The 25,026-nt window shown below is 44.3% G+C and overlaps 2 long non-coding RNA genes across 6 annotated transcripts; one reads left to right on the top strand and one right to left on the bottom strand.

Moving 5' to 3' along the window:
* The first annotated feature begins 15,594 nt into the window (after nt 1-15,594).
* Nucleotides 15,595-16,861, top strand: LOC103627363 (uncharacterized). The gene is made up of 3 exons (XR_553564.4): nt 15,595-15,799; nt 15,876-16,231; nt 16,477-16,861. It is a non-coding gene; the product is annotated as an uncharacterized lncRNA (long non-coding RNA).
* A 1,862-nt stretch (nt 16,862-18,723) lies between these two features.
* Nucleotides 18,724-23,117, bottom strand: LOC100276611 (uncharacterized). 5 transcript variants are annotated; one of them, XR_004849615.1, is made up of 6 exons: nt 22,549-23,117; nt 22,277-22,366; nt 21,633-21,694; nt 19,662-20,066; nt 19,542-19,582; nt 18,724-18,961 (listed from the first exon to the last, which is right to left on the bottom strand). It is a non-coding gene; the product is annotated as an uncharacterized lncRNA (long non-coding RNA). The 5 variants fall into 5 exon arrangements; XR_004849613.1 differs by having other exon boundaries at nt 18,724-18,868; XR_004849614.1 differs by having other exon boundaries at nt 19,542-20,066.
* Between the last annotated feature and the right edge of the window lie 1,909 nt (nt 23,118-25,026).

Below are 25,026 nucleotides of genomic sequence, written 5' to 3'. Positions count from 1 at the left end.
GAAAAGCAAGAGGATTTGTTGTATGAAGAACATGATAAATTTGTAGAAGCTCAGAAATCTCTTGCTCTAGAAATTAAGAGAAATGAAATGCTCTCTAGTGAACTATCTTCTTGTCATGAAACTATTGCTAAGTTAAAAAGTTTTAATGATGATTTAAATGCTAAGTTAGAAATAGCTAGTAAATCTAATTCTTGTGTAGAAATTGTTGAAACTTGTAATAGGTGTAAAGATTTTGACATTGATGCTTGTAGTGATCATTTAGTTTCAATTTCCAAATTAAATGATGAATTAGCTAGTCTTAATGCCCAACTTAAGACTAGCAAGAGTAATTTTGATAAGCTAAAATTTGCTAGGGATGCCTACACAATTGGTAGACACCCCTCAATTAAGGATGGACTTGGCTTCAAGAGGGAAGCCAAGAACTTAACAAGCCATAAGGCTCCCATTCCCGCCAAGGAGAAAGGGAAGGCCCCTATGGCTGGTAGTGCTAAAAAGAACCATGCTTTTATGTATCATGATAGGAGACATACTAGAAATGCAAATAGAAGTTATAATGTTTTTGATTCATATGTTTACGATTCTCATGACATGTTTGCTTCTAGCTCTTTCTATGTGCATGATAGAAATGTTGGTAGGAGAAATGTTGTTCATAATATGCCTAGGAGAAATGTTGTTAATGTTCCTAGGAAAGTTAATGAGCCTTCTACAATATATCATGCGTTGAATGCTTCCTTTGCAATTTGTAGAAAGGATAGAAAGGTGATTGCTAGGAAGTTAGGGGCAAAATGCAAGGGTGATAAAACTTGCATTTGGATCCCTAAGGAAATTGTGACTAACCTTGTAGGACCCAACAAGAGTTGGGTACCTAAGTCCCAAGCCTAAATTTGCCTTGCAGGTTTATGCATCCGGGGGTTCAAGCTGGATTATCGACAGCGGATGCACAAACCATATGACGGGGGAGAAGAAGATGTTCACCTCCTACGTCAAGAATAAGGATTCCTAAGATTCAATTATATTCGGTGATGGGAATCAAGGCAAGGTAAAAGGGTTAGGTAAAATTGCAATTTCTAATGAGCACTCTATCTCTAATGTGTTTTTAGTAGAGTCTCTTGGATATAATTTGTTATCTGTTAGTCAATTATGCAATATGGGATATAATTGTCTATTTACAAATGTAGATGTGTCTGTCTTTAGAAGAAGTGATGGTTCACTAGCTTTTAAGGGTGTATTAGACGACAAACTTTATTTAGTTGATTTTGCAAAAGAGGAAGCCGGTCTAGATGCATGCTTAATTGCTAAGACTAGCATGGGCTGGCTGTGGCATCGCCGCTTAGCACATGTGGGGATGAAGAACCTTCACAAACTTCTAAAGGGAGAACACATGATAGGTTTGACTAACGTGCAATTCGAAAAAGATAGACCTTGTGCAGCTTGTCAAGCAGGTAAACAAGTGGGAGGAGCGCATCACAGCAAGAATGTGATGACCACATCAAGACCCCTGGAGCTGCTACATATGGACCTCTTCGGACCCGTCGCCTATCTGAGCATAGGAGGAAGTAAGTATGGTCTAGTTATCGTTGATGACTTTTCCCGCTTCACTTGGGTGTTCTTTTTGCAGGATAAGTCTGAAACCCAAGGGACCCTCAAGCGCTTCCTCAGGAGAGCTCAAAATGAGTTTGAGCTCAAGGTGAAGAAGATAAGGAGCGATAACGGGTCCGAGTTTAAGAACCTTCAAGTGGAGGAGTTCCTTGAGGAGGAAGAGATCAAGCACGAGTTCTCCGCTCCCTACACACCACAGCAAAATGGTGTGGTAGAGAGGAAGAACAGGACGCTAATCGATATGGCGAGGACGATGCTTGGAGAATTCAAGACCCCCGAGCGTTTTTGGTCGGAAGCTGTGAACACGGCTTGCCACGCCATCAACAGGGTCTACCTTCATCGCCTCCTCAAGAAGACTTCGTATGAGCTACTAACCGGTAACAAACCCAATGTATCTTACTTTCGTATATTTGGGAGCAAGTGCTACATTCTAGTAAAGAAGGGTAGAAATTCTAAGTTTGCTCCCAAAGCTGTAGAAGGGTTTTTGTTAGATTATGACTCAAATACAAAGGCGTATAGAGTCTTCAACAAATCATCGGGTTTGGTTGAAGTCTCTAGCGACGTTGTATTTGATGAGACTAATGGCTCTCCAAGAGAGCAAGTTGTTGATCTTGATGATGTAGATGAAGAAGACGTTCCAACGGCCGCTATGCGCACCATGGCGATTGGTGATGTGCGACCACAGGAACAATTGGAGCAAGATCAACCTTCTTCCTCAACAATGATGCATCCCCCAACTCAAAACGATGAACAGGTTCATCAAGAGGAGTGTGATCAAGGGGGAGCACAAGATGATCATGTGATGGAGGAAGAAGCACAACCGGCACCTCCAACTCAAGTTCGAGCGATGATTCAAAGGGATCATCCCGTCGACCAAATTCTGGGTGATATTAGCAAGGGAGTAACTACTCGATCTCGATTAGTTAATTTTTGTGAGCATTACTCCTTTGTCTCTTCTATTGAGCCTTTCAGGGTAGAGGAGGCCTTGCTAGATCCGGATTGGGTATTGGCCATGCAGGAGGAACTCAACAACTTCAAGCGCAATGAAGTTTGGACACTGGTGCCTCGTCCCAAGCAAAACGTTGTGGGAACCAAGTGGGTATTCCGCAACAAACAGGACGAGCACGGGGTGGTGACGAGGAACAAGGCTCGACTTGTGGCAAAAGGTTATGCCCAAGTCGCAGGTTTGGACTTTGAGGAGACTTTTGCTCCTGTGGCTAGGCTAGAATCAATTCGTATCTTGCTAGCATATGCCGCTCACCATTCCTTCAGGTTGTTCCAAATGGATGTGAAGAGCGCTTTCCTCAACGGGCCGATCAAGGAGGAAGTGTATGTGGAGCAACCCCCTGGCTTCGAGGATGAACGGTACCCCGACCACGTGTGTAAGCTCTCTAAGGCGCTCTATGGACTTAAGCAAGCCCCAAGAGCATGGTATGAATGCCTTAGAGACTTTCTAATTGTTAATGCTTTCAAGGTTGGGAAAGCCGATCCAACTCTTTTTACTAAGACATGTGATGGTGATTTGTTTGTGTGCCAAATTTATGTCGATGACATAATATTTGGTTCTACTAACCAAAAGTCTTGTGAAGAGTTTAGCAGGGTGATGACGCAGAAATTCGAGATGTCAATGATGGGCGAGTTGAACTACTTCCTTGGGTTCCAAGTGAAGCAACTCAAGGACGGCACCTTCATCTCCCAAACGAAGTACACGCAAGATCTGCTAAAGCGGTTTGGGATGAAGGACGCCAAGTCCGCCAAGACTCCGATGGGGACCGACGGACACACCGACCTCAACAAAGGAGGTAAGTCCGTTGATCAAAAAGCATACCAGTCAATGATAGGGTCTTTACTTTATTTATGTGCTAGTAGACCGGATATTATGCTTAGCGTATGCATGTGTGCTAGATTTCAATCCGATCCTAAGGAGTGTCACTTAGTGGCGGTGAAGCGAATTCTTAGATATTTGGTTGCTACGCCTTGCTTCGGGCTCTGGTATCCAAAGGGGTCTACCTTTGACTTGGTTGGATACTCAGATTCCGACTATGCTGGATGTAAGGTCGATAGGAAGAGTACATCGGGGACGTGCCAATTCTTAGGAAGGTCCCTGGTGTCATGGAACTCTAAGAAACAAACCTCCGTTGCCCTATCCACCGCTGAGGCCGAGTACGTTGCCGCAGGACAGTGTTGCACGCAACTACTTTGGATGAGGCAAACCCTCAGGGACTTTGGCTACAATCTGAGCAAAGTCCCACTCCTATGTGACAATGAGAGTGCTATCCGCATGGCGGAAAATCCTGTTGAACACAGCCGCACAAAGCACATTGACATCCGGCATCACTTTTTGAGAGACCACCAGCAAAAGGGAGATATCGAAGTGTTTCATGTTAGCACCGAGAACCAGCTAGCCGATATCTTCACTAAGCCTCTAGATGAGAAGACCTTTTGCAGGTTGCGTAGTGAGCTAAATATCTTAGATTCGCGGAACCTGGATTGATTTATAGCATACATGTGTTTATGCCTTTAATCATGTTCATTCTGCATTGTGTTGCTTATTATGGTGCTTAAGTTGTACAAGCACTCCCCGGACCTCACAAGTCCTTGTGCCAGTAATGCACATATTTAGGGGGAGATGTGTTACAACTTGACCCTTTGAGACTAACCGTTTGTTTGAGTTTGATTGTTTTAGTCTCAAAGAAGGTTTGAAAGGGAAAGGTGGACTTGGACCGTGAAAGACTTCCACTGCACTCCGATGAGAGGGTAACTTATTATAAGTTCATCTTTAAACTCTTATTGCCTATTTGCTCTTAATTGAAGATTTTGGTGAGGCAATGGGGTTAAAGGGCCAAGATTGATCCCGTTTTGGTGCTTGATGCCAAAGGGGGAGAAAATAAAGGCCAAAGCAATAAATGGATCAGCTACCACTTGAGAAACTTTGAAAATAGTAGGATAGAGCTTTTGGTTTGTCAAAACTCTTGCATTGTCTCTTTTGTCAAAAGTTGGCCTCTTGTGGGGAGAAGTGTTGATTATGGGAAAAAGGGGGAGTTTTTGGAATCTTGAATCAATTTTCTTTGGAAAACCTCTCTTTATGTCTCTACAAGTGGATTTGACTTAGAGATAGGATTTTGAGTTTGATTTGCAAAAACAAACCAAGTGGTGGCAAAGGATGATCCATATATGCCAAATTGAATCAAAATAAATTTGAGTTTTTATTTGAAGTGATATTGCACTTGTTCTAGTTGCTTTATGTTGTGTTGGCATAAATCACCAAAAAGGGGGAGATTGAAAGGGAAATGTGCCTTTGGGCCATTTCTAAGTATTTTGGTGATTGAGTGTCAACACAAGTGCTTAAATGTGAATCTATGCCCATGGATGAACAAAGTGCAAATCAAGAGTAAAGGTATGTTTCTAAGCCTTAGTACATTGGTTTTGTGTACTAATATACTTGTCTAAGTGTTAGAAACAGAAAGAAGAAGAAAAGAAAAGAGGTGAAAAAGGCTTGGCTGTGTATAGCCAAGACTCAGCTCTGTCTGGCACACCGGACTGTCCGGTGGTGCACCGGACAGTGTCCGGTGCGCCAGGCTGCCTCGAGCGAACTGGCCACTCTCGGGAATTCGCCGACGGCGTACGACTAAAATTCACCGGACTGTCCGGTGTGCACCGGACTGTCCGGTGAGCCAACGGTCGGCCGGGCCAACGGTCGGCCGCGGAATCTGCGCGACACGTGGCCAAGCCAACGGCTAGAAGGGGGCACCGGACTGTCCGGTGTGCACCGGACATGTCCGGTGCGCCAACGGCTCCCAGATTTGCAACGGTCGGCTGTGCCATTTTAGGAAGGAGATCGGGCACCGGACAGTGTCCGGTGTGCACCGGACTGTCCGGTGCGCCCGATGACAGAAGGCAAGATCAGCCTTCCAGAATTGCTCTCAACGGCTCCTAGCTGCCTTGGGGCTATAAAAGGGACCCCTAGGCGCATGGAGGAGAACACCAAGCAACCTTAGAGCATTCTTGATCATCCACACTCAGTCTTTGCGCATTCGTTTGTCATTCTCAGTGATTCGAGCTCCGTTCTAGTGAGAACTTTGAGATAGTCTTTTGAGCTCGATTCTTGGCCGTGTGTGTGCGCATTTTGTTGTGGATTTGTGTGTGTTGCTTCCCTTCCTTACTCCGTGATTCTTTGTGAACATCAAAAGTGTAAGGGCGAGAGGCTCCAAGTTGTGGAGATTCCTCGCGAACGGGATAAGAAAAGAAAAGTATAACACTGTGGTATTCAAGTTGATCATTGGATCACTTGAGAGGAGTTGAGTGCAACTCTCGTCCGTTGGGACGCCACAACGTGGAGTAGGCAAGTTTTGTACTTGGCCGAACCACGGGATAAATCACTGTGTCTTCTCTGTGTTGAATTCTTTGTGATTATCGTATTGTGCAAGACCTTCTCTCTAGCCACTTGGCATCAACTGTGCTAACGTTTAACCAAGTTTTGTGGCTTAAGTTTTTAAGTTTCACAGGATCACCTATTCACCCCCCCCTCTAGGTGCTCTCAGGAGGTGCCTGAGGTGCTTCTTCCTCTTGAACATCCTGTGCTCCCCCTTGATCATGCGCCTCCACTTGAGGTACCTGTTCGTCATCCTGGGTTGGGGGATGCACCATAGTTGAGGAAGACGGTTGATCTTGCTCCAAATGTTCCTGAGGCCGTACATCTCCAATCGCCATGGTGCGTATCGCGGCCGTTGGAACGTCTTCTTCATCTACATCATCAAGATCAACAACTTGCTCTCTTGGAGAGCCATTAGTCGCATCAAATACAACGTCGCTAGAGACTTCAACCAAACCCGATGATTTGTTGAAGACCCTATACGCCTTTGTATTTGAATCATAACCTAATAAAAACCCTTCTACGGCTTTGGGAGCAAATTTGGAATTCCTACCCTTCTTCACTAGAATGTAGCATTTACTCCCAAAAACACGAAAATACGATATATTGGGTTTGTTACCAGTCAGCAGCTCATATGAAGTCTTCTTGAGGAGGCGGTGAAGGTAGACCCTGTTGATGGCGTGGCAAGCCGTGTTCACGGCTTCCGACCAAAAACACTCGGGGGTCTTGAACTCTCCAAGCATAGTCCTCGCCATATCTATGAGCGTCCTGTTCTTCCTCTCTACCACACCATTTTGTTGAGGTGTGTAGGGAGCGGAGAACTCGTGCTTGATCCCTTCCTCCTCAAGAAATTCCTCCACTTGAAGATTCTTGAATTCGGACCCGTTGTCGCTCCTTATCTTCTTCACCTTGAGCTCAAACTCATTTTGAGCTCTCCTGAGGAAGCGCTTGAGGGTCCCTTGGGTTTCAGACTTATCCTGCAAAAAGAAAACCCAAGTGAAGCGGGAAAAGTCATCAACAATAACTAGACCATACTTACTTCCTCCTATGCTCAGATAGGCGACGGGTCCGAAGAGGTCCATATGCAGCAGCTCCAGAGGTCTTGACGTGGTCATCACATTCTTGCTGTGATGTGCTCCTCCCACTTGTTTACCTGCTTGACAAGCTGCACAAGGTCTATCTTTTTTGAAATAAACATTGGTTAGACCTATCACGTGTTCTCCCTTTAGAAGCTTGTGGAGGTTCTTCATCCCCACATGTGCTAAGCGGCGATGCCACAGCCAGCCCATGCAAGTCTTAGCCATTAAGCATGCATCTAGACCGGCCTCTTCTTTTGCAAAATCAACTAAGTAAAGCTTGCCGTCTAGTACACCCTTAAAAGCTAGTGAACCATCACATCTTCTAAAGACAGACACATCTACATTTGTAAACAAACAGTTATATCCCATATTGCATAATTGACTAACAGATAGCAAATTATATCCAAGAGACTCTACTAAAAACACATTAGAGATAGAGTGCTCATTTGAGATTGCAATTTTACCTAACCCTTTTACCTTGCCTTGATTCCCATTACCGAATATTATTGAATCTTGGGAATCTTTATTCTTGACGTAGGAGGTGAACATCTTCTTCTCCCCCGTCATATGGTTTGTGCATCCGCTGTCAATAATCCAGCTTGAACCCCCGGATGCATAAACCTACAAGGCAAATTTAGGCTTGGGTCTTAGGTACCCAACTCATGTTGGGTCCTGCAAGGTTAGCACAAATATCCTTAGGGACCCAAATGCAAGTTTTGTCTCCCTTGCATCTTGCCCCTAATTTTCTAGCAACTATCTTCCTATCCTTTCTACAAATAGCAAAAGAAGCATTTAAAGCATGATATATTGTAGAAGGTTCATTAACTTTCCTAGGAACATTAACGACATTTCTCCTAGGCATATTATGAATAACATTTCTCCTACCAACATTTCTATCATGCACATAAGAAGAACTAGAAGCAACCATGGCATGAGAATCAAAGGCATTATATACATTACAACTCCTATAAGCATTTCTAGGTTGTCTTCTATCATAGTACATAAAGGCATGGTTCTTTTGCACACTACTAGCCATAGGGGCCTTCCCTTTCTCCTTGGCGGAGATGGGAGCCTTATGGCTTGTCAAGTTCTTGGCTTCCCTCTTGTAGCCAAGTCCATCCTTAATTGAGGGGTGTCTACCAATCGTGTAGGCATCCCTTGCAAATTTTAGCTTGTCAAATTCATTCTTGCTAGTCTTAAGTTGGGCATTAAGACTAGCTAATTCATCATTTAATTTGGAAATTGAAACTAAATGATCACTACAAGCATCAATGTCAAAATCTTTACACCTATTACAAGTTTCAAGAATTTCTACACAAGAATTAGATTTACTAGCTACTTCTAGTTTAGCATTTAAATCATCATTAAAACTTTTTAACTTAGCAATAGTTTCATGACAAGAAGATAATTCACTAGAGAGCATTTGATTCCTCTTAATTTCTAGAGCAAGAGATTTCTGTGCTTCTACAAATTTATCATGTTCTTCATACAACAAATCCTCTTGTTTTTCTAAAAGCATATTCTTGTCATTCAAGGCATCAATTAATTCATTAATTTTGTCTACCTTGGTTCTATCTAATCCCTTGAATAAGCATGAGTAATCTATCTCATCATCATCACTAGACTCATCCTCACTCGAAGAAGCATAAGTACTAGTATGAGTGCTTACTTTCTTCTCTCTTGCCATGAGGCAAGTGTGACGCTCGTTGGGGAAGAGGGATGACTTGTTGAAGGCGGTGGCGGCAAGTCCTTCATTGTCAGAGTCGGAGGAGGAACAATCCGAATCCCACTCCTTTCCGATATGTGCCTCGCCCTTGGCCTTCTTGTAATGCTTCTTTTTCTCCCTCTTGTTCCCTTGGTCCTGATCACTATCATTGTCGGGACAGTTAGCAATAAAATGACCAAGCTTACCGCATTTGAAGCATGAGCGCTTCCCCTTGGCTTTGGTCTTGCTTGGCTGCCCCTTGCGACCTTTAAGCGCCGTCTTGAAGCGCTTAATGATGAGGGCCATCTCCTCATCATTGAGCCCGGCCGCCTCAACTTGCGCTACCTTGCTTGGTAGCGCCTCCTTGCTCCTTGTTGCCTTGAGAGCAATGGGTTGAGGCTCATGACTAGGACCGTTCAACGCGTCGTCCACGTATCTTGCCTCCTTGATCATCATTCGCCCGCTTACGAACTTCCCAAGAACTTCTTCGGGCGACATCTTGGTGTACCTGGGATTTTCACGTATATTGTTCACCAAATGAGGATCAAGAACGGTAAATGACCTTAGCATTAGGCGGACGACGTCGTGGTCCGTCCATCGCGTGCTCCCGTAGCTCCTTATTTTGTTGATAAGGGTCTTGAGCCGGTTGTATGTTTGTGTCGGCTCCTCGCCCCTTATCATCGCGAACCGTCCAAGCTCGCCCTCCACCAACTCCATTTTGGTGAGCAAGGTGACGTCGTTTCCCTCATGAGAGATCTTGAAGGTGTCCCAGATCTGCTTGGCATTGTTCAAGCCGCTCACCTTGTGATACTCGTCCCTGCACAAAGAGGCTAGCAACACAGTAGTAGCTTGTGCATTTTTATGAATCTGTTCATTAATAAACACAGGGCTATCCGAGCTATCAAATTTCATTCCACTTTCCACAATCTCCCAAATGCTTGGATGGAGAGAAAAACAGGTGAGTACGCATTTTGTGGCTCCAAAATCCGTAATCCTCTCCATCAAAGTGAGGGGGCTTGCCAAGTGGAATGGGGAGCAATTGAGCATTTGAACTATGCGGGATGCGCGAATAATCGAAAGAAAAGTTTGAGTTAACCGTCTTTCGTCTATCGTAGTCGTCGTCGTCCTTTTGGGAGGAGGAAGATTCGTCGCTGTCGTAGTAGACAATTTCCTTGATGCGCCTTGTCTTCTTCTTCCTCCCGTCTTTTCTTTTGTGGCCCGAGCCTGAGTCGGTGGGCCTGTCATCATTGGGCTCGTTGACGAAGGACTCCTTCTCCTTGTCGTTGATCACCATCCCCTTGCCTTTAGGATCCATCTCTTCGGGCGGTTAGTCCCTTTCTTGAAGAGAACGACTCCGATACCAATTGAGAGCACCTAGAGGGGGGGGTGAATAGGTGATCCTGTAACACTTCAAAAACTTAAGCCACAAAACTTGGTTACTTGTTAGCACAGTAATTTGCCAAGTGGCTAGAGAAGGATCTCAACACAACACAATAACCAAGAGATATCAATCACAGAGATGGCACAGTGGTTATCCCGTGGTTCGGCCAAGACCAACGCTTGCCTACTCCACGTTGTGGCGTCCCAACGGACGAGGGTTGCAATCAACCCCTCTCAAGCGGTCCAAAGACCAACTTGAATACCACGGTGTTGCTTTGCTTCTCTTAATCCCGTTTGCGAGGAATCTCCACAGCTTGGAGCCTCTCGCCCTTACACAAGATGTTCACGAAGAATCACAGAGCAAGGGAGGGATTAGCAACTCACACACGACACAAAGATCATAGCGAATACGCACACGCAAAACCCAGACTTGAGCTCAAGAGACTAGCACACTAGAACGGAGCTCAAATCACTAGAATGTCGAACAAGTGCGCAAGAATGAAGTGTGAGTGATCAATGATGCTCAAAGGATGCTTGGTGTACTCCTCCATGCGCCTAGGGGTCCCTTTTATAGCCCCAAGGCAGCTAGGAGCCGTTGAGCACAAATCAGGAAAGCCATTCTTGCCTTCTGTCGTCGGGGGCACCGGACAGTCCGGTGCACACCGGACACTGTCCGGTGCCCGATTTCCTTCCTTAAATAGCGAAGCCGACCGTTGGCAAACTTGGAGCCGTTGGCGCACCGGACATGTCCGGTGCACACCGGACAGTCCGGTGCCGCCTTCTAGCCGTTGGCTCGGCCACGTGTCCCGCGCAGATTGCGCGGCCGACCGTTGGCCCGGCCGACCGTTGGCTCACCGGACAGTCCGGTGCACACCGGACAGTCCGATGCACACCGGACAGTCCGGTGAATTTTAGCCGTACGTCGCCGGTGAATTCCCGAGAGCGGCCACTTCGCTCGAGCCAGCCTGCACCACCGGACACTGTCCGGTGCACCACCGGACAGTCCGGTGCTCCCAGACTCAGCAGATTCTTGGCTGCTCGAGCCAAGACATTTCCAATTGGATTTTTCCTGTTTCCAGCACTTAGACACAATACATTAGTCCATAAAACAATGTACTAAGTCTGAGAAACATACCTTAATTCTTGATTTGTACTTTGTCCACCTTTTTACACTTAGACACTTGTGTTGGACACTAAATCACCAAAACACTTAGAAATGGCCCAAGGGCATATTTCCCTTTCACTTGCGCGCGCTGCTGCCAGCGCCCCCTGCGGCCTCTCGCTTTTGGCGCGCATAGGTGCGACCTCACATGAGTGACCGCTTCCTATGATGTCCATGACAAAAATATTGTAGGAAAGAAGATACCAGTGGAGTTTTTACACTTGGCGAATATTTAGATGACTGGATGAGCATCCATACAGTTACAGGTTATATGTTGTTGGAATCTAATCGAGATGTAGGCCCTGTTTGTTTCCTTCCAGGACTATATAATTCTGCGGGCTTGTTAGGTTACACTAATCTAGAAGGGGATTTCGACTAGAAGAGGATTTAATCCCCTGCAATCCCCTTCTGGATTGGCGTAACCGAACAAGTCCTTATGAATTATTCGTTTTGCTTTTAATCCATATGGATTGGATGTAATTGAGTGGATTTAAACCCCTAACAAGTTAAAATCTTTCATAATTCTTTTCAATCATATCCAATCCACATGACACAAGAATAACCGAACAAGTTAAAATCTATTAATCTACTTATTGATTATCATAATCTAGGCATCTAGAGTATATAATCTATCTAATAATCTGTATTGTTTATTTATCTTTTAACTTATTTAAGCTGGAATATATAATCTAGAGGGTAAATAAAAAGAGCCGTACCTCGTTGACCCTGTATTATGTTCCTGACTGTATGTGATGGGCTCTTTGATGTATCGAGTTGCAGGCTTGCAGCTTGGCAACCTGGCCGGATCTGGGTAGTTTCTTTCATCGCTGTTTATCTGTTTAGTGCTTGGTGGTCTGGAATGGTTGGTAGAAAACTAGTAAATTGCTCACGCTTGCGCGAGTATACTGTGGATGTCTTCGCATATATATATATATATATATATATAAACAGTAATATAATTAACCCTTAACCAATCATGAGAAACACAACCAATGCATCGACTTTAACTGACAACAGAAGTAAGCAGTAAATATGACACCACCCCGGTCTGGTTCCCCGTTCTCTCCTAGCTTTTGCAAAATTCGTTCTTCTCTTTAATATACCTGCACATTCGATAAAAAAGTTCAATATATGAAATAAATCTTGGACTCTTGGTTATATGTTTTTTTTGCAATTTGTGTTCCTGTGAATGAAAGTAATGAATATAGTAATTGAATGAAAGTAATGAATATAGTAACTGAAACAAAAATCCAGATCAATCATGGTAACAAAGCACCTTGTTCTTTTAATTTTGTTTCTCCTGATTATCATGTTTGTGAAAATCCCATTGAGGTAATACATGTGGGTGAACCATGTAATAAATTTTCATAGGATTGTTTCTTACGATGTATATATGGTAACCAATAAGCCATGCTACTGATGCTAGGCATCTTTGTTTTACTTCAGAGCATTGATGAACAACTTGACTTTGTGGCCAGTCAATTTAAAGGGTGCTTGGTTTATAGAGACTAATCTTAGTCCCTTTATTTTATTCCATTTTAGTTTTCAATTGTCAAATACGAAAACTAAAATAGAGTTCTAGTTTCCGTTTTGGCAATTTAAGAATTAAAATGGAATAAAATGGAGGGATTAAAATTAGTCCCTATAAATCAAACACCCTCTAGCGTGAGAATTGCTTCACCAAATAGATGAATTGTTTACTTCATTTACCTTATAACATAACATTTAAGTAGGAAAGCATCACTTTAGGCAAACGATCGCTTTAGAGTGTTTAAGATTTAGTTAGAAATATTAAATAGATTTCATCATTTTCATTCAGATAACTGCTATCCAAAAATCCCTTGGTTTCTATATGACACAATCTCTTGTTAAATATGTGGAACACCAAAAAAGATATCTTTCTGTATAGGGTGTATATGCACATTTTTCAAAAGTCCGGAAACATGGAATCACTATGATAGTTTTATTTAGAAAGAAAAGATAACATTGCACTTTGATTATGTGGCATTTTGCAAGGTCTGATGCAATATGCACACAAACAACTGTCTGAACTAACATTTCTTTCCTTGTTTGCACATAAACATATACATATGTAAGCCTCCTCAAATGCATATATATATATATATATATATATATATATATAAGCCAATCAGAAAAATTCTCAAATTGTTAGATTCAGTGTTATAATTTAGGGTCATCATGTGTAATGTATTACATTAGCTGCTGCTAAGCATGCTGTTTCAAAATTACACTTCTTTTTCTTTGTCTTACATAGCTTAAAGGAAATCTATGAAGAAGCACTTCGGAGAAGCAATATTGAAGCTATTGTTGTTACAGGTACAAAGCAAGCAATATGTGTGTCAATTTTGGTTGGCAGAGACCTGACTGCAGCACCTTGAATCCCCTCTTACCTGACGACAATATTTCTTTTATAACCTACTATGGCACGGAAATGAGGGCAATTTTCTGGAGGATTTGATATTAGTTCTTTTGGTGGTGTTCGGGGAGGGCAAAGTATGTTGTACTTTCCATTTCTTGTTATACTATCTCATCTTATAATTGTTTCTTAATTGTAAACTTTGATATCTGCAAGTCTGCAACGCTAGCAAAATGTCATTCTTGACTCCCGAGAAGTTGACCTGAAATTTGTGAAATTGACTTGGAATTACCGAATTAGTGCATGCTTTCATAACGCATAATTGCGTGACCAAATGAAGTGTGTGTTCATGTGCGTTTGCGATTGAAGTGGCTTACCCCACAACCGGTGTCAAGGACGATGTGGATGGATTTGTCATGGACGGCGGTAAGCTTGATAATGTCATCGATGTAGGTGTCGATGTCGCGATAGAGCATGGTGCCGCCCCGAGGAAGCAGAACCTATCGTCGTCGACGCAGATCAATTCTGCTCCGCTTTCTCGACGTTGAGCTCCTTATGCGGCATACTGGTGAACCAGGATACGTCGCGACTGGTCGGCCATTGGAGCAGGTTGTGGTAGCCCTTGGTCTCCGCGTTCAGGTCGAGCCCGACACACGATGACGGGGCGGACAGGCGGTAGCAGGCTCGGTTCCAGCGCCGACGACAGCAGCCTCGTCGGGACTCGGGACCCTGCTATGCCAGCTCCTGCGCGGGGTCTCAGGCTCAGGCGCAGGAGGTGCTGGGTGGCGAAGTCCTCCGCGGAGAAGCTGGGCCGCCACACCGGTGCGCGCGGGGCAGGCCGAGCGCTGGCGCTGCACAGCCGGCAGGATGCTTTGCGTATGCGCCGGAGGATGGCGGACTACTACTCGACTTGGCGTTGGACGCAGAGGGAGAATGGGACAATGCTCTGCAAGCATCGCGTTGCTTGGTGTCACAGAGAGGCCGGAGCATGACCGCTGGAACTCAATCGGACGGTTGAAGTATTTAAAGCGACGTGGATATGTTCTCTTGCCATTCCCTTCTCGCTCTATAATAATAACTAGATCAGGCGGCGCCCGAACACGAGGGAAAACCAGAGTGAACAATTATCTATGTCATATTCAAATTCAGCCAAGGATTTCATAAATTATTTAGCACAATTGGTGCTTCAAAGGTTGAATCTCCCACAAAACTGTTAGTGCGAGACATACAGAACAACAAAACAATTGGTGTTTCAGAGATGCACTCAGGCAGTAAGATCTATTTTGGACCATTATAAGCCAGTAGTAATTTGTGTTGGTACCTATATTATTGCCATTTGGTCATCATATGGACTTCTGTAAAAAAACAGAAATCCCACTGAAGAAACCTAAAACATTTCTTGAAACTTACAATAGCACTCTGTTTGAATTTTGTGCAGAAGCAAATCAAGGAACTGGAATTAGAGAGAAATTCCATGGTCATTAAGGAAGCAGAGAACTCGAAGGATTATTATGATCTCTTATAGCAACACAGGAGTTTCAAGAAGGATGTCCATGATATGGTCCTCTCTCCAAAACATTTTCTGCCATTCTTGCAACCTGGAACATTTACCGCCTTTCTTGCAGCCAACTTTTCCATTGATGAAAATGTTACATGTGGAATTATAATAAACTTCGAAAAAAGTGAAATCACATGGTAAAAGTACATAAGTTAAAAAATTATTCCATTCCAATCTATTCCTCTAATGTGATTCTCTACTTTGTTTATCTCTACATAATACATAATAATTTACCTACGTGTTTGGTAATATAGAAAGCCTTATTCCCTATTTTAAGTAGGCATATATGATCCTAAGACAATGAAGTTAGTTAATCCCAGTTAACGTACTACTTGTCATTTTTCTTGGCATTGGATAAGTCTGGATGGTATTTTGACCTATGAGAATATCATTTTTTAATTTAGTTTTTGAAGGTACAACTGTTTTGGGTTCCTTTTGATGTGAATTATTTGGTTGTCAAAAAAGAACTCATCCTTGCTGCTGTGATTTATTTTGCTTCCTTAGGTTTTGGTGGATCTCTTTAGGCATGATTTGCTATTGTGGAAAGCATATAGCATTACTCTACAGGTTAGTGGCCAAGTTTTTTTTGGATTTATGAAGTTTTTAGGTGTCTATAACATGGTTACAATCATCCTTGCTGCAGTCACATGATGTATTCACAGAATATCTTGACCTTCTTAATATCTTGGAGGAGGAGCTTTCATCTGTCTCTGATCTTACATTGCAAAATGGACCATTGTCATGAATGCTAGACAATGACACTGATTGGAAAAACAGCTGAATGCGGCATTTTAACCTTGAGTTAATTAACACATACAGTTTGATGAGATCTACGGTGGGGCCAGGAATCTGATGTAAATAGATTATTCAGGGGTTTTTTCCCTTTGAGCAACACCCCAGAGGCGCTATGGCAGCTATTTGTGCAGTGATCAGCTAAGCACCTATTGTTGTATTATTTGTTTGTTGCAGCAGAGTTGAATGTGCATTCTTCGCCTTACGGTAAGTATGTGCTGCACTCTTAACACTGTAAGTCATATGAGTTTTGACCAACAAGTTGTTTTCTCCGTTCCATAGAATCGTGTTAAGAGCTAGAAGTCTAGAACATGTAGATTGTCCTCACCTGATGTTTGTAGACTACGAGATATTATTAAAACTGGCACTATGAGGTTCTCTTAATCGCATTTTTTACATGTCATACTGATGTTTTTACTCTGGGCAATTAATGGAAATACCGTAACCTGCAGGAGGAGGAATTTATACAGTGGATGGGGTTGCCTTCCCCTGCCCTTTGGCAGGTTAGTAAAGTGTGCCCTAGAGGAAAGTGGCATGTTTGAGACTTGAGAGTAAGGAGATTGGAGGGGGCTAAAATCCCCTTTGTTATTTAAAATTGAATAGAAGAGGAATTTAGCCTCTCTGATCCCCTCAATTCCCAAACAAACCCTTGAAGTGTTTTCTACAGCTTTAGGAAATGTGGTTTACTTCTATGGTAGGTACATGGGCAACCAATGTATATACATTTATTTTTACAGCATCCTGGCCCCGTTCATCCACAACGTGTTGCACATGTCTAGCCTCTCCATTGCAAGGGCGTACAGATATGTATATAAAAATCTACACAATGCATGCGCATGCACCAGAGTGTATCTGTATCGACCATGAAAGGTTTGGTACAAGTCTGAAAAAGTATACATTGTTGTCAATCGCTATCATATTTACTGCTGTCGCGATGTGTAGTAGCCAGTAGGCTGACCGGTCACTGATGTGCGTCATGGCTAGATGCACCCTTCGCTGTATGAATAGTCGCCAACATGGGCAGCACGTAGTGATGTAGCCATGTAGGTCCGCTGATGCCCGAAGGAGTTAATTAGGAGCACAACAAGTAGTTTGGTGGTTTCCTTTTCTCTGTCACGATGACCACGGCGCCAGGGCTCCGAATCATCGCTGCGTCGGTTGCGCAATTTGCTCGGGCGCCGTTCGCCACTTGCCACTTCCCCCCTGCCGTGGACTCTGTGAACTCCGAGTGAGGGCAGGGCATGGTGCGGTGGTGTCGTTTTCTGTTCTTTTTCTGATACTGCTAGAAACAAGAGAATTCCCTTAGGATAGGCAATTCGATGGCGAGAGGCAGCAGCAGTGCTGCAGGAGCCAACATCATCTACTGCTAGGTACGTGTCATCACACGGGGAAGGGAAGGGACGATCTGTAAAGCCTGAAGCGGCGGTACCGGCAGGGCAAGCAGCAGCGAAGACGCAGCTGCCCGTTCTCGTGCTGTAGTAAGAGTCAAACTGGGAGGATTCGTTACGTGCGAGCCCAACCAGCCGTCATTTCGCTGCAGCCACCGGAAGTCGAAGCCGTCGCTATCCTCCTGCTGGATCTGGAGGCTGGAGGAGCGAGCGAGCGCGCTCCATCTCCATTGAGCGGGGCCCGTCAAAGTTGGACGAGTGGTGCCCGAGACCTGGCTGAGGAGTGAGGCTGAGCACCGGCCAGGGGGGCGGCCAAGAGAGACGTGTGACAGGCTGACAGCTGATGGCAACAACACCGAGAAGTATACCCGCCGAGGCTGAAGCTGAAGGCGGAAGGGTCCACGCTGGCCGCCCAATTTGCGACGGCGACGCCCACGGCCCGCGGGCTATTCTCGGACAGCGAGGCCCCGACGCAACAGGCCGGGTCGTTGAAGGGGATCTGTGCCGATGTCGTGCCTGCCCACTCCTGCTGGTCAGCCAACAAGCCACGACAGCTGAGTGACCTCGCTTACGCTGACAAGCTCGTCGTTCTCCAAGGCCCTCCAGCCAGTGCCGTCAGGTAGTGGACTCTTCCAGATCTACTGGAGACGCGTCGTCGGAGCCTCGATCTACTATCGCAGCGCCAAGCATCGGAGTCAGGTGGTCACTGGACGCAGACTTCGACTGTGATTGAGGTCGGCTGCCACCAGAGGCTTCCAATGAGGGAGACGACCTCGATGGAGCGCGGCGAGCGAGCCAGAGGTGATAGCGGCGGTGATGTCCTCAGAGCAGACGGTGTCGAGGAAAGGCTGCAACACGACGGCGGGGAGCACGATGGCTGCTCAGGGGGGTGGGGGAGAAGGCGAGGCGACATTGCGTGCGGAGGGAGGTGGATGCGAGAGACAGAAGATGGGAGCGAGAGGACTGGAAAATTCGCGTCTGTGAGAGGCAAAATTTCGCGTCCGCGGAGGTGTGCACGCGTCGGCACGCCCAGCTCGCCGCACGCGAAAACGCGGAGAGCGCTTCAAATCCCAGTGTCTTTTAAGACTTTATTAGACTAGTGTATGAAGCGCGCCTTGCGCGCGATATCATATTAATTTATTTGTGTGAGCTTAAATTGTGCATAAATATTATGCACATGTTAATATAAAAATACACATATAAAATGAATGGAAAAAGATGGCGGATAGAAGCATGTGCGCATAGTTTTTTCCGTGTACTAATAGTTCAATGTATGTAGGGCTGTATTAAGTGGGCAAAAACAAGATCATAAAAATAATATGATAAAGAATATTAATTCTATACGTAACGTATAGTAGTGTTGTGTTTATCAACATCATTGTCTTTAGCAATTCTGTTTATTTTAGTAGTCCAAGATATTGACATGTATATACCTGCAAAAAGAGCCACGTATGTCCTAGGGGCATACATGACGTCATACAAAATAAATTAGCTATAAAAGTTTCTGTAAAAGAGCCATATGCAACGACATGCACTAATCCTTCTGTTCCTGGATAGACAAATGTTTTTGTAAAAGTTAGTGGAAAATATAACACAATAATGATTTTTGTAAGCTTTCGTTTTTTATGGAATTAGAAAAAACAAACGTTAGGAAAATTAGGAGGAAGTACATTATTCATGTTTCAAGCAAGTGTTACAGAACTAAGGTTATGGACTGCTTCAAAAATTTGTTTGGGCCTGTGTTGTAGAATTTCTTTGATGAGAAATGTGCTAAGCAACAATATTTACCATAATAACACAAATGTTTTAGCATTCCAAAAAAACAAAGATGAAAGAACTTTTTTTGTGGGTAATTCTAATGTACTGGACATAATTTCAAGATTATTAAATGTTAAATCGTCTGGACCCTACGATGACATTTGGTTTAATAGTTAAGTTTCGTTGAATATAGTTATTTTAAGGCAGTAAAGCATACTTCATGTGAAGTTTCAATATCCTTTTTTGAGTTCTTTCTATTATTGAATTGTATTAAATGGTTTTGTAAGAAAAATCGCGTGCTAGTAAATCGGAATTGTTTGTCGACAAAGATAATAGTGAGATGAAAAGAATGGTAAGATAAATATATTTACCTAACATTGCCTTCATCTGGAAATGCCAAAGATTTGACAACCTGCATAAAAATCAGTGGAGGTGAGTAAAAAGGGAATAGAGAGTTACATATGTCTAGTTCTCTCTTGCTTGGAACTTACTTAGAGATGAGCAGAACAATCATGCCAACGATTATGAAATTTGGAAGTACAACTCCATGGAAATGATGGATGTAAAAAGGAATAATAAATGAATGAGTACCCATACGTTTTGGTCAAGTTCTGAGTCTATTAATAACATTTGAACAGCAAGTACACATATTTTCAAAAAGTGTAATTGAAGAGGTCCAAAGTAAAGAGATCTTGTAGGTCATTCTTCAAATCATTAACAATTAACCGTATGTAATTTGCATAACTAAATGGCCTCCCTACTGAGCACAAATCCAACTTTCCTGAGAAAATTACAAAAGCCAGAGCCCCAAAGAATTTGGTGTCACCTTCAATCTGCCCATGTGACATCTTTATTTTGAGGAACACGGTCATAGACATGAGTCCAAGGATGGTCACCTGGGTGATCATGAAAAATATACATGAAAGAATTATGTTTCATTAGAAGCTAGCTGCTCTCTTACCACTACTACTACTTTGAGTAATTCCCAGCTAGAAATCCCATAAACTTTTGTATGTGAAAGCAGCAGGATGAGTTTTGAACTTTTCAAAAGGTACTTGTAGCTCACATTCCGCATGTGTTGGCATGCATGGAATGGTCTGGAACGTTCTACAAAGTATGGCATTCAGAGTTTAACATGCTCTCTGGACACTAAGTGAGTGATTCACATCTAGAAATCCCATTTTTTGTTGGTTACAAAACTTTTGGCTGCACCCGCACCATATATGCACCATATATGCAAAGAAGAAAAGAGAAGTAGAGAGAAAGAAAAAGAATAGAAAGGGGTTCGACCCTTCTCAAACCAACTCAAAAAAAGAAAAGAATATGGCATCGTGATAAGATGATTGCATTAATTAACCACTCTATTTTGGGATATATAAATGGTAAGCACTAAATTCCAATCTCTGCTATCGATAAAATCCCTTGGTTCCTACATGACACAATCCCTTGGCTTCAGGTCCTCGTTTTGGAAAAGCTGCATTATATTGTGAGGGAGTTTTTGTTACTCTCTCATGCTTTAATTTGGAATTTGTACTCTCATCTAGAGAACTAAAAAGGATTTTTCGATCTTCGGCCTTGGTAAAGTTTAGAAGAAAAATTCCAGACCTGACCTCTGTTCTTTACGTACGCACGATGTATTGCCATTATATTTGCAAAAAGTGATAAGCATATATCTTAACCGTATCTGGCCGAACTGAGAGGAGACGTTGACAATCCTTCCATCAGAGGACGCTTGAAGCAGAGGCAGTAAAGTCTCGATTACTTGTTTTGTGCCATAATAGTTTGTCCGCAGGTCTGTCTTCACATCGTCGTAAGTCTCCCGCAGGATACGTCAAGGCTCGCCGACCACTGGAGCAGGCTGTGTGGACTCCTCGTGGCGGTCGAGGCTAGCACGCGGCGATGGGGCGATAGCGCGCTCAGTTCCCGTGCCGACGGTAGCAGGCTCGTCGGACCGCGGCTGCGTCGGCTCCTACGCGGGGCTGAGGCTCCTGTGCGAGGCTGAGGGACACCCCGCCACGAGCCTCGATAGAAGGGGCAAGGAGGCGGAGCTCGTTTCCCATGGTCAAAGATGTCGCCGAGTTGGACGGCAAGGATGGACCCTGCGACCCGTGAGGTGGAGGAGGCGGATGGGAAGTCTTTGGTGCGGGGCATGAGGACAGCGAGGCAGAGGTGTGGAGCACGGAGAAAGTCGATCCGCAATGCGATGCTTCTAGCAGCAACGAACGGCAGGTGCGTACTGAGGGCGGACCAGCGGACGTTGATCTGCGATCCAACGGACACAACAAATCAGAGCGATGTGGACACACTCTTAGGCCGTGATTTGAACCGGCTTTCATATAGAGAAATTTTGCCTCCGCAGGTTGCAGCAAAGAAAGGACAGTGTGTAGTATCAATGATACTATCAATTGTTGTGAATGGTTTTTTGCTAGAATAAGCTTCAGAAAGTGGAATAGATGATGTACCTGAGGCAACACAATGTCATCCACACTGAGCACAGCAGCAGCAGCAGAGGAAAGTCAACTTCCTGCAAAAATAACAGCGCACATTCAGTGGCCATTGTATTGATGATCAGAGATAGTTTAACTGAACTGAGAGAAGCACAACAACATCAGTGTAGAATTGGCTTGTTTAACCATGTTAAAGGCAACACTTTGTATATAAAACAAAGTGCAGTAAAGAAGACCAGGAGAGGTTCGTAATCGATCATTCTTAATGAAAGATTGGCACTAACATTCTAGAAAGCAAGTTACTATCTACTACAACCATCAACTTATCAGGCAGTCAACCACATCCCACAAGAAATTAGCAACCAAACCCATTTTGTGACCTAAAAGACCCATCCATCCTTATCTGGCTTTGTTTACTAATTATTATCAATTCTACAAGGACAATAATTCAGTGGGAGGATATTCGCATCACGATCTCTGTTCTAATGCACAAAGATTTGGGCTCAAGCATCCCAGAGAACAATGTCAAGGACCTATGACCCAATCAAGCAAACATACTAATATGCCATCACCATTGGGTCAGGCAAGCCCATAATACAACGATAAGGGTCACACAATCTATTAAGAGCAGTCAAACAGTGCAAAGAAAATCGCCTCACATGTAACTCGACGACAATAGATATCCTCCTAGCTCCTGAATCATGCATCAAGAGCATTTCATTGTTTGGTGAAGCAGCAGCATCAAAGACCTAAAAAAAATACATGAGGACTTAAGGTTTCTACGCTTAACTGATGAACCAAGTCGATCCGATGGGGCGCGGGATAAATAATTCTGCCCCTAGATTGGGACCTGTACGATTGAATCCTACCCACTAACCCACCCCCAACGTGGGGAGATGACATGAACAACACGCGAGGGTTCTCGTCATACCTGGTAGGGTGTTGGATGTGTGGGCTTGTTGGCGTCCGCCTCCTCGACGCCCCTCCCTCACCCTTGATGCCATGCCCCCTCCCATGGCGGTACGGACGCGCCCCTCCCCACCAGCCCGCATGTGTCACCGGTGGCTGCCCCGCGAGCTGCGGCGTGAGGTGGTGGCGCGCAGCGATGTTGACGGAGGCGCCCGGGTCGGCCATCGCGGCGCTAGCCTCTGGAAGGCCCAAAGCAGGGATGAATGCCGGTGGCGAGCGCGAGGGGAAGCAGAAGGCGGACATGAGACACGATGCTTGCCTGTGAGCCCTAGGTCGTCAGAGTTGCCAGTGACTTTGATTGCGAGGCGCGGGGGTCCTAGCGTGGGACGGCGCCCCAGCAGCGGTGTTTGAGGATGGATCTCCAGGCGTCGGGGTGGTGAGGGGGACGGTGCTCCTGGCCATGGACGCGGGGGAGATGGAGGGCGGGGGCGTTTCCTGCTCGAAGCTTCGATCTCTGGGCGCCGGGGGTGACACTAGGAAAGTTAGGCGAGGGGTGGTGAGGCCGTGCGCCGGCCGCCGGGGGTGACGCTAGGAAAGTTAGGCGAGGGGTGGTGGGGCCGTGGGGGACTATTCTTGGCCCTGCTCGAAGCTTCTCGATGCGTCGCGTGGCGCGGAGGCGCGGGAGGTTTCGTGGTATGTGGAACCGTTCAATCTTCATCGGACGGCTCCAAAATACGATGATGACGTGGATGAGCTCATAGCTTCCATTTTGAACCAGCTTTAATAGAATAGAAATAATAATAACTAGTGTATGTAGCGCGCCCTGCGCCCGATATAAAATAACATTCTGAATTTTTAAATTTTACTTAGATATTATATATAATCTGATTTTGTATTCTTAAGACTTGCCAACTGACTAATCTGAAATAGATCAAACCAGTGTGGTCAAAGGGAGAGCTGCAATATGTAATCCATAAGACGTTTTCTATTTAAGAAATTCTAAAGAATTACCTAATTGTAAATTACAGAATTGATAAGAGGCACTACTCTGCATGCAAACGAACATTTTGGAAAATTATAACTTCTCATGCACAACAGTACGGGTTATTAAACAATCGCCATCACACAGCATTATTAATAGTCCACATATGGTTAAGAGTCGTCTACAAAGTAAAAATCTAGACTATAAATTTAATATGTATGGAGGTGGATTCCTGTTTTTTGACATATAAGAATGGTGGTAGGGGATGCATCAATGTGACATGGTTTAAAGTAGCAGAATACATGCCGCCACCAACCGGGAAGAGGAGTTATTGGTGTTGCTTCATCCATCCAATGCAAACCATAAGAAGCTCCCGACCCCACCTCCCAAGAGGCGCCTGGGAATTAACATGGTTGATGGGGTTGATGGGAGGACCAAGCTAGTAGAGTACAGGCTGCCACCAAAGATTGAAAAGAAGGTGGTCAATGAACAGATGTATGTCCAGACGTAAGATATGTGCTCCTTGACATTGATCAGGAGGCTAAGGAACATGCATTATTATACCATAGTAAAAGGCTGTTAATTGCTTATGGTCTGATTAGCACTTCGGCGAGGACTCCACTTGGTGTCATTAAGAACCTAAGGATATGTGGTGACTGCCACAATTCCATCAATATCGTGTCCAGAATTGTTGGCAGAGAGCTTATTGTGAGGGACAATGAGAGGTTTCACTCTTTCAAGAATGGATAGTGCTCCTATGGAGGCTATTGGTGATAATGGATTAAATCTGTTCTTCTCATCGGTGTTGCTGCCATACTTGTGGAAAACAAAACATTATCTCCTAAATTTCCTATGGAAGAGGTGGACAACGGAATTAGAAAGTTTGGAAATGAATGACCACAACTCGTTGTAAATTGTTGGCATAACCAAACAATGAAAAGTATATGAGTACCCATATAACTAATTGAGTTGACCTAAATACAAATATGAACGTACATATTTTACCATGCAACTTGATATGTATTCGATAATTAGAATATAAACATTAATAGATGATGCAACTGCAACATACGATCATAATTTTTGTGAAAATTAAAACATTATCTCTGAACTTACCTAAGGAAGAGTTGGACTGCACAATTAGAAAGCTCAGTGGGAGTGGAGGTGGGGAGGTGGGGAGCAACAGAAAGGAGATACTGCTGCATTGCATCTGCCCATGAATTGTGGGTCCGCGTACTGCTACAGCCTGCTGGACTCATAGTATCGACCTTGATTATGCAGCGTACCGGCACAGTTGTGCAGTGCCAGGCCGAGCCAGCCACCAGAAAGGAGCAACACATGTATCAAATGAGGAAAATAAAACTAAGATGCGACTGGCAGCACCAAATGGAAAAAATGAAAGAATCCAATTCCGTCGGACGCCATTCATTCAGATCCAGCCATCTGAGCACTTGGTTGTTGTGCGCATGCAACAGGAAAGCAAGGCATGCAGTATAGTCCAAAGATTACTTACCTACC

Source organism: Zea mays, chromosome 5 (genome assembly GCF_902167145.1).
Source record: "Zea mays cultivar B73 chromosome 5, Zm-B73-REFERENCE-NAM-5.0, whole genome shotgun sequence".
NCBI classification, from domain to species: domain Eukaryota; kingdom Viridiplantae; phylum Streptophyta; class Magnoliopsida; order Poales; family Poaceae; genus Zea; species Zea mays.
This window is presented reverse-complemented; position numbering and strand designations above follow the sequence as displayed.